General features: G+C 46.8%; 1 long non-coding RNA gene across 1 annotated transcript; it reads left to right on the plus strand.

Annotated features, from left to right (window-relative positions):
• Positions 1 to 1,890: 1,890 nt before the first annotated feature.
• LOC134478690 (uncharacterized) lies at positions 1,891 to 6,137 on the plus strand. Its single transcript, XR_010051473.1, has 2 exons — positions 1,891 to 2,434; positions 5,168 to 6,137. It is a non-coding gene; the product is annotated as an uncharacterized LOC134478690 (long non-coding RNA).
• Positions 6,138 to 9,200: the final 3,063 nt, after the last annotated feature.

The following is a 9,200-nucleotide window of genomic DNA, read 5'->3' on the forward strand; positions in this document are numbered from 1 at the left end:
CTGAGGCTAGGAAATGTAGGAGATCTTTCTTGGCTCACTGCTGTAACTCCAGGCCAAAGAGCAATGGCTGACACATAGTAAGTGCTCCGTAAATACCTGTGCAATGAATAACAATACCTGGTAGACACAAAGTGCTCCAAAGCATTTGTGTAATGAGCGATTGACTATCAGCCTCAGTGCTGTAGCATACGGGAATAAATGCAATTGGACGACAACTCTGGCCTGCTCTCTTATATTCCCTCTCAGTCATGCCGCAGCACGAGTCAACTTCGTCGCCTTTTAAGTTGAGAAGCCACAAGCCATGGGTCCCCTCTTTCTCCACCTGGGCTCCCTTGTCGCGGGCAATCCCCCCCCCACTGCGCCCCCTGCTGGTCAAGATCAGTAAAACACACCAAACCGGACTGGGGGCGGGGCGGGCGATGTGGCTGAGAACCACGCGGTGCCCTGGCCCCTGGAAGTTGTTTCCAGCCTTGTAGGAGAGCTTTGCCGGCTTGGAGGGGCCTGCGCTCTCTGCTGGGATGACACAGGGGGCCTCCTGGATTTCCAGGCGGGAGGAAGCCCGTCCCCAGCATCTCTCTTTCCCACCCATTTTAGTGGATGCAAATGTCAGGCAGATGCCAGGCAGCCTGTCCAGCAGGGGCCACGTCCTTTCGTCCTTTGGCGATGAGGTTGTCTCCAAAGGCGCACCCTTCGGCCTTAGGAAGAGGGTGGAATCGGACAAAGAGGATTGGGCCTCAGGGTGGTATCAGGATGCTTAATTAGAGGAAAAAAGAATACACACGCATGCACAAGACGTACATGTTTTTTATGTGGCCATCTCCACCCCTGGGGTTTCACAGCAGTGAGTCATTCAGTTCTCACGACAACCCTAAAAGACAGGCGCCACGTTTACCTGTTCACTCAAGAGGTGTAGGGATGAAGCTGTGGAGCTAGTAAGTGGCAGGTTTGCTTTCCCGCCCAGGCGGCACGATGCTGGAACCTACACTCCTCTATTACTCTATCAACTCCCAGTCTATAAATAATCACCTCTTTTCTCTTTCCCATTTCTCTCTAGAGAACACAAGAGCAGACCAAGAAAAATCCATAAAATCTGATCCCCCGAAGAGGTTTCTTGCAAACAGAAAGCACTTGCATCCAAAGGCCTACTTAGTCTGGGTTTTCCCCCGGAACTGGGAAACGCAGGGTCTTCACCGTATCTCCAGCTCTTTTTTAATATTTATATTTTGAGAGAGGTTCTAAATTGCTAAATTGCCCAGGTGGGGCTTAAACTTGCCATTCTCCTGCCCTAGCCTTCCAGAACATTTGCATTATAGGCATGTGCTACCATATCTGGTTTGTCTGCCTTTTTTTTTTTTTTTTTAAATTTTAAAGAGAACAAAACCCAGCAATACAGAATAAAGCCAATCAAAATACAGCAGTGAAAGTGATACAGAACTTCAACACAGGACAATAGGAAATCAACAATAGCTATTGTAATATATCTTGCTATCTTCACAATAGTTGTCCATACCACCAGACATAGTAAAATCAAACAAAACCAAACCAGTAAAAACATAACATTGAATAAAGTAAAACAATAAATTAAAACAAAACAAAATAATGAGAACAATACTGCACATAGTTATCTTCAAAATAGTTGCTTAGGTTACCAGACTCAGGAATAAAACAAAACAGCAAAATGGAACTAAACATTGGGTTTCAAAAACAAGACAGGAAGAAACTCCCCACAGTCAACACAATGCACACTGCCATTCTCCAGGCACATGCCCTGACCACCAGCCCCAGGCCTGCAGAGTCAATCAAGCAACTCAAGCATAGAGCTATTCCCTTCCCCTCAGCCACTATCATCACCCTGAGGCCTCTGAGTCTGTGGGGTGGGGGTGGTGTAGGGAGCCGAGTGACAGGCATTGTTGCCTAGATGTCTCTCTCTCTCTCTCCTATGGGCACTGCGTCTGCCTACATTAACCATAATCCTCTTCTGCTTACGTCACTTATCCGGATGTGATGGTAACCCTGTTGTATTCATCTGTTTAACCTCTTCCTGTCCCAGCTCCCGCCCTTAGCCTATAAAAGGTGTGATTATTTTCTCAATAAACTGGAGGCTTGATTGGGTTAACATCAACTTGCCTTCGTCTCTTTTTGTCTCCCCCATGTCTTTTGTTTAATCCCCGTTTCTCCTCCAGGAGTTCCGAACTTGTTGATCTGCAGGCCGGATCAAGTGGCGCCCAACGTGGGGCTCCTGGCACGGAGAAGTTAACGAGGGAGCCGTTCCGAGAGACAGCCGGCTTAAACCAAAAGTGAAAGCAAATTGAACCAGAGACCTCGGCCGAGGAATGAGTAAACTAAATCAAGGATTAAAGCTTAAAGCAACAGGACATTAAATCAAGTGCCAAGACCTGCGCAGACGACTACCCGACGTCCTGCCCGAGTCACGGTGAGTGAACGACAACCCCATTTCCCTTTCCCGACATGGGTCAAGTATTGAGCGAATATGAGGTGTTCGTCGGAGGCCTTATAAAGGCATTAAAGACAAGAGAGATAAGGGTTAAAAAAAAAGAATTATTACAGTATTTTCAGTTTATTCATAAGGTTTGCCCTTGGTTCCCCCTAGAGGGTTCTATAGATACCAAGAGGTGGAATACAGTAAGAGATGTTTTAAAAGATTATTATAGAGTTTTCGGTCCAAAAAAGGTTCCTGTGACCACCTTTACATATTGGAATTTAATTTCTGAGCTGCTTGCCCAGAGGCATGCAGACCCTCAGGTTGAGGAGACAGTTACACTGGGTGAGGCTGCCTTGCGCGACTCCATTAAATCTACCTCAAAACCATCCTCAGAAAAATCTAAAGCCTCTAATTTCTCAGATACAGAGAATGATGGCCTGTTAGAGGTCCTCACACATGGTGATCTGCCACCACTTCCACCTGTTGACATGATCAGCAGGTCCCAGGATGGCAGCCCGCCACTCCCTGTGCCTCCATGGCAAATTGGGGATTCATATAAGCCTTTAAAAACAACCTTAACTCTGAAAAGCTTGCAGCCGCACAGCAGCTGGTGCAAAACCAGTTAGATACAGGCCACATTGTTCCTAGTAATTCCCCTTGGAACACACCTATCTTTGTTATCCGGAAAAGGTCAAAAAAGTGGAGGCTGCTACAAGACCTTAGGGCGATAAATAAGACAATGGTCTTAATGGGGCCTCTACAGCCAGGCCTCCCCTCACTCAGTGCCATTCCTTTAGGATTTTTTAAAATTGTCATAGATCTTAAAGATTGCTTTTTCTCTATTTCTTTACACTTCATGACTTCCAAAAACTATTGGGAGACATTAATTGGCTCATACCATTTTTAAAACTAACAAAACATGATTTACAGCCCCTTTATGCACTGCTTCAGGGAGACATAGATCCAACTTCCCCCCGAGAGCTTACACCTGATGCCAGGAGAGCGCTCAGTAAAGTAAAAGAGGCTATTGCTCAACAAACTGTTTCCTTTATGGACTACAACGAGCCTTTACAGTTTCTCATTTTTAATACAAAGCTTTGCCCTACAGCAGTGTTCTGGCAACAAGCTCCCCTCATGTGGGTCCATTTAGCAGTCTCTCCAAAAAAAACACTTTTGCCTTATTTCCAAGCTGTCTCAGACCTAATAATCCAGGGTAGAAAGCAGAAAAATGTTACTTTGGCAAAAAACCAGACATTATCATTCAACCTTTTACAAAAGACCAAATAGATTGGCTACTTCAGAGTACTAAAGTGTGGCCTATTGCCTTAGCTTCCTATTCAGGGACTATTGACAATCATTACCCTCCAAATAAGCTAGTTGACTTTGCTAATCGTCACTCATTTATATTCCCTAAAGTCACAGCTTCACAACCCCTTCCGGGTGCCCTGGTTTTATTCACTGATGGCTCGTCCTCCAAAAGGGCTGCTTATGTATCTCAAGACAATGTTTCTACCCTCCAGGCAGATACTTCCTCTGCACAATCAGCAGAGTTAGAAGCTATTCTTGCAGCTTTTGCTGCTTACTCTGACCAACCATTTAATTTGTATACTGACAGTGCTTACCTTGCTCAGTCTGTTCCATTATTAGAGACTGTTGCTACTATATGTCATGCTTCCCCAGCTACAAATCTGTTCAAACAATTACAATGCTTCATATGGCTTCAGCGTCATAAGTTCTTTATCAGTCATCTGCGAGCTCATTCCAACCTCCCAGGGCCTCTTGCCCAAGGAAATCATTTGGCTGATGTTGCTGTACGAGCACAGGTTTTTATGGCTCAAGACTCCAAGGTGTCTGAGGCCCAACAAGCCCACCAGTTACACCACCTCAATGCTCACACCCTCCGCCTTCTCTACAAAATTACCCGTGAGCAAGCCAGACAAATTATAAAAAATTGCCCATCTTGTGCTATCCACTCACCTGTTCAACACCTAGGAGTCAACCCTAGAGGTTTAATTCCTAACGCCTTATGGCAAATGGATGTTACCCATTTCAATGAGTTTGACAATCTAAAATATGTACATGTCATTATTGACACTTATAGTGGCTTCATTTTTGCCACTCTCCAGACTGGAGAAGCTGCTAAACACATTATAGCCCATATGCTGTCAGCCTTCTCAGTTCTGGGATGTCCTCAACAGCTCAAGACCGATAATGGCCCTGGCTATACCAGTACCTCCTTTGCTCAATTTTGTAAAAGCCTTAATATCCTCCACACTACAGGTATACCTTATAATCTTCAGGGACAAGGCATTGTTAAACGTGCGCATCGTTCTCTTAAATTCACCATAGATAAAATAAAAAGGGAGACATGGTACCCCACCCAGGGGTCCCCTAGAAATGTCCTTTCACATGCTCTTTTTATTTTAAATTTTCTGACCCTGGATGCTTCAGGCTGCTCCGCAGCATCTCGGTTTTGGCATACTCGGACTCAAACACGGTTTGCATCTGTTTTATGGAGAGACCCACTAACCAATGTGTGAAATGGCCCTGATCCAGTCCTTATCTGGGGACGAGGTTCAGTGTGTGTTTACTCTCAACAAGATAAAAAAGCTAGATGGCTACCTAAACGCCTCATAAAGCAAGTAGACAGTTCTTCAAAGACCCCATATAACGCCCAGAAATAATGTTATTTCCTGAGGCACAATCCCCTGTGTTCTCTTACAGGTGACACATCTCCTTGGAGCCTTATGCTGCTTAACCAGCCTTCTTGAGCCACACCACACCCATGGTGGATTTTGACCCCTGCCAAACAGACTGCAACTGCTGACAGCCATACACAAAACCCCATGACTACAAAAGAGGCTCTTCTCGGTCTAGAAAAACATACACCAGCCAAATAGACTACATCCAGTGTTATACAAGGCATGCTCCAAGACACAGGAAAATGACTTCATACAGAGACACCAACAAATGACTGTCAACCCCTTTTCCTTGATTTTTGGGGGGGGGAGTTTTTCCCTTACCTAGTCCCCCTTTTGGGTCCCCTAGCTGACCTATTGTTTCTCATTTCTGTGAGTCTTGTATTTTTCAGAGGATTATGATGTTCATTAATAACCAGATAGACACATTTATGGCAAAGCCCATTCAGGTACACTATCATCAGCTAGAGTTGGCAGATCAACAAACCTACAGGGAAGGAATTCCCACGAGTGGCCCATATGATGATGCGGCCTGACTGCCCTGGGGCAATGGACAGGCAGTCAGAGACGGGCAACTAGGACATGCATGTTAATTCCAACGGCCACCTAAGACAGGCACAGGACCAACTGCTGTTCTACAAGCCCATGACGGGTAAGGCCTGGTTGGGTTCATGCAATGAGGTCCTTGACCTAAGACAGACGCTGTCCTCACAGGGCCTGCCATACTCTTAATTAAATAATATAAAAAGGGAGGAGATGTAGGGAGCCGAGTGACAGGCATTGCTGCCTAGATGTCTCTCTCTCTCTCTCCTATGGGCACTGCGTCTGCCTACATTAACCATAATCCTCTTCTGCTTACGTCACTTATCCGGATGTGATGGTAACCCTGTTGTATTCATCTGTTTAACCTCTTCCTGTCCCAGCTCCCGCCCTTAGCCTATAAAAGGTGTGATTATTTTCTCAATAAACCGGAGGCTTGATTGGGTTAACATCAACTTGCCTTCGTCTCTTTTTGTCTCCCCCATGTCTTTTGTTTAATCCCCGTTTCTCCTCCAGGAGTTCCGAACTTGTTGATCTGCAGGCCGGATCAGGGTGGGACTGTGTGTGCTCTACTGGTTTCCCAGCCCACACACTGGCTGGCTCACGGGAAGACACAGTTTCTCTTCCGGCTGGATCTGTTTCCCATCAGTGCGGTGGCGCTTGCTTCACGGGAAGTCCTAACTGACTTTTAATGTACCTTTTCATGTCCATGATAAGAGCACGCTGAGTATTATGGTCCCAGTTTGGCTCTGTTGAAGGGAGAGTAGCCTTGGCTGCCTTCTTGTAAGAAGATGGGACATATCAGTGTCCTGTGGGAATATACCGGCTTACAGAGCTCTGATCAAATAGGAAAGCGAAGCTCCAGTGTACAAGACAAATAAAATCAGAGCGTGGTGGCTCACATGGTAGAAGAATTCTTTGATTTGGAAAAGAAGCCAGTGTGGATTTCCTGTAAACAGCAGTGTGTTTATGTGACAAAACAGTTGGAGTCAGAAAACACTCAAGCTCAAATGTTCCCAGACCAATCTGATCTTTGAAGATCAGTCAGTTATGTTAAGTTAACCCTCAAATGATTGTGTAATCAGTGAGGGGATAATGTTTTTATCCACTTCTTTCAGAGCATTTTCCAACGACACTTGAGAAACGTGTTTTGGGTGCAAGGCTGAGCAGGGCCTGGCTGGTGTCATGCTGTAGAACAGTGTGGCTCACAGGGCACTGAAATCTGCAGACCGTGTGGCCTAGAGTCAGCAAGGTCCTGAGCTCAGGAGGCAGCAAACACGGTGAGTCTGTTTACAGGCAGCGAGGGGAGAGGCAGCCCTCTAGCTTCTCATTTACAGCTGCAGGCACACAATCTGTTTCTTCATTAACAAATAACCAGCTTTCCAATCAGAATAAACTGTAAAGGCTTTGGAAACACTGTAAGTCTTCAGTGATTGGTGTGAGTTTTCCTAATGATGTTAAAAACCATGGCTGAGGAGAAAAATGTGGTAGTAAGTGTAACCTGAAATTCAGGGTTCCACACACACGGCAAATCTTAATATTTGGAAGGAAACGCTCCAAAGGGCAACTACAAAGACGTCAGAAGGCACATGCTTTGTGAAACATTAAAGACATTCATTGCACAATTCTAGTAGAGTTCTTTTAACTGTAAGGCTGAAATTCAGTTTCTCCACAAGCAAAAAATCTTGCATAGCAGCAGGTAAACTAGATGGGCCTCCACCTTCTGACTTCAGATAAGAGACGATTAATTCCTGTCACCAGGGGGCACCAAAGCTCAAGTTGCTAAGAAAGCTGCAAACTGCAAGGTCACACAGCAGCAGGGGTTGGAAATGCCCCAGAGTTCATCCCTGTGGCCTGCAGGCCAGCCTGATCTAATTATCCTTTGGCACTGGGAACAGCTCTTGCAAGGAAGAACCTTCTAGTGGATTTTCACTGCTCAGTCTGTTTTTTTGAGACAGGGTCACTTTAAAGATCAGACTTGACTTGAACTTCACTATGTAACTCTTATTTGCTTGTACTGACGCCCCCTGCCTCAGCCTCCCAAGTGCTAGGATTACAGGTGTCTACAACCACGTCCAGCATCTGGTCTACTATTTAACAACATTCCCTGCCAAGCAGTTCTCATTCTAGGGCATGAATTCATCCAGTGCCCACCTACCCACTGAGCCCCGTACTTGTACTCAGGGAAGCAGTGGTGGCAAGAAAGGCAAGTCCTGCCCTTATGAATGTGCAGCTTTGAGGGGCAGACTGGGTGTGGATTCGAGAAAGGATAGCCCAGGCGTCAGGAGGTAGGTCAATAGCATCTGCATCCCCTTATCTGGTCACCTTGCTATGAGGTCACTGAGCTGCAGTAGTTTCTGCCAGCTTCCATAACAAATCATCACAAATTGCATGGCTCAAAACAACAAAATGTTGTGGGGCTGGACGCCTGTAATCTCAGCACTCAAGAGGCTGAGGCAGGAGTAACACCAGCCTGTGTTACAAAGTGAGTTCAAGCCCAGCCTTAATTGCATAGTGAGACTCTGTCTCAAAAAGACAAAAATCCAAAACAAAACAAAATGTTATTCTCCAGAATCCGAAACAAGGGGTGACAGGGAGAGGCTGTCCCTTGCTTTCCCTAAGCAGTGGCTCTAGTCTTTCCTTCTCTGCTCGTGACACACCAGCCCCTGCCTCTGTGGTCACACTGGCATGGTTAGAGTCACTGCAAGACAAAGGACAAACCTCCTTGGCCTCCTTTTGACCCTGGTCTCCCTGCTGTGAGGACACATTTGACTGCACTTGGGACTTGGTATGGATGGAACAGATCTCTTGCACTCCCATCCTGAAGCCCTGTCAAGGGCTGGATCTGAGATGGGGCTCAGGAGGCAATTCAGCTCAGATGAGACCCTAAACGGGGCCCTGCACCATGGGGCTAGTGCAGGAAAGCAGGCCTCTCTCTTCTTTTTCTCTCCCTGCACATACACAGAGGAAGGGCCTCGTGAGGACACAGGGGAAAGGCGGCTGTGTGAAAGCTGTGACGAGGGACCTCGCCTGACCCACTCCGGTGATGCCCAGAAATGTGAGGAAGAAAGTGCCTGTCATTGTTCAGGCCACACAGTCTGTGGAGATTTGCACAGCAGCCGAAGCAGACTGAGACAGGGACACGGCTGTTCCCTGAGAAGCTCCTCTCTCTCAGGCTCTGTTGCTCCCCTGCCTTCTGCCGCCTGGGTGACTTTCACAGGCTCCGGAATTAGGCGTTTGTGGAGGGAGAGTCATCACTGACCCCACTAGCGCAGGATTCAAGGAAGTGACATTGAAGCTGGAGCTGGAAGCCAGTGTGATGGCGCGTCTAGAGAAGAGCAGAGACACGGAAGAGCGGAGCTGTGGGAGCCCTGGGTCTGCACTTTACCTGGGTGACAGGAAGCCCTAGGGGGTTTGGGTGAAGGGGACGGGTGCAGGTGAATCAGGTTAGCTTCATACAGCATTCAGAGCTGTGCACCAGAGCCAGGCAGGACCAGGGAGACCAGTGCTACAGTATG

The sequence above is a fragment of the Cavia porcellus genome, unplaced genomic scaffold, assembly GCF_034190915.1.
Source record: "Cavia porcellus strain 051 isolate PalLab524CR breed Dunkin Hartley unplaced genomic scaffold, mCavPor4.1 scaffold_14, whole genome shotgun sequence".
Taxonomy (NCBI): Eukaryota; Metazoa; Chordata; class Mammalia; order Rodentia; family Caviidae; genus Cavia; species Cavia porcellus.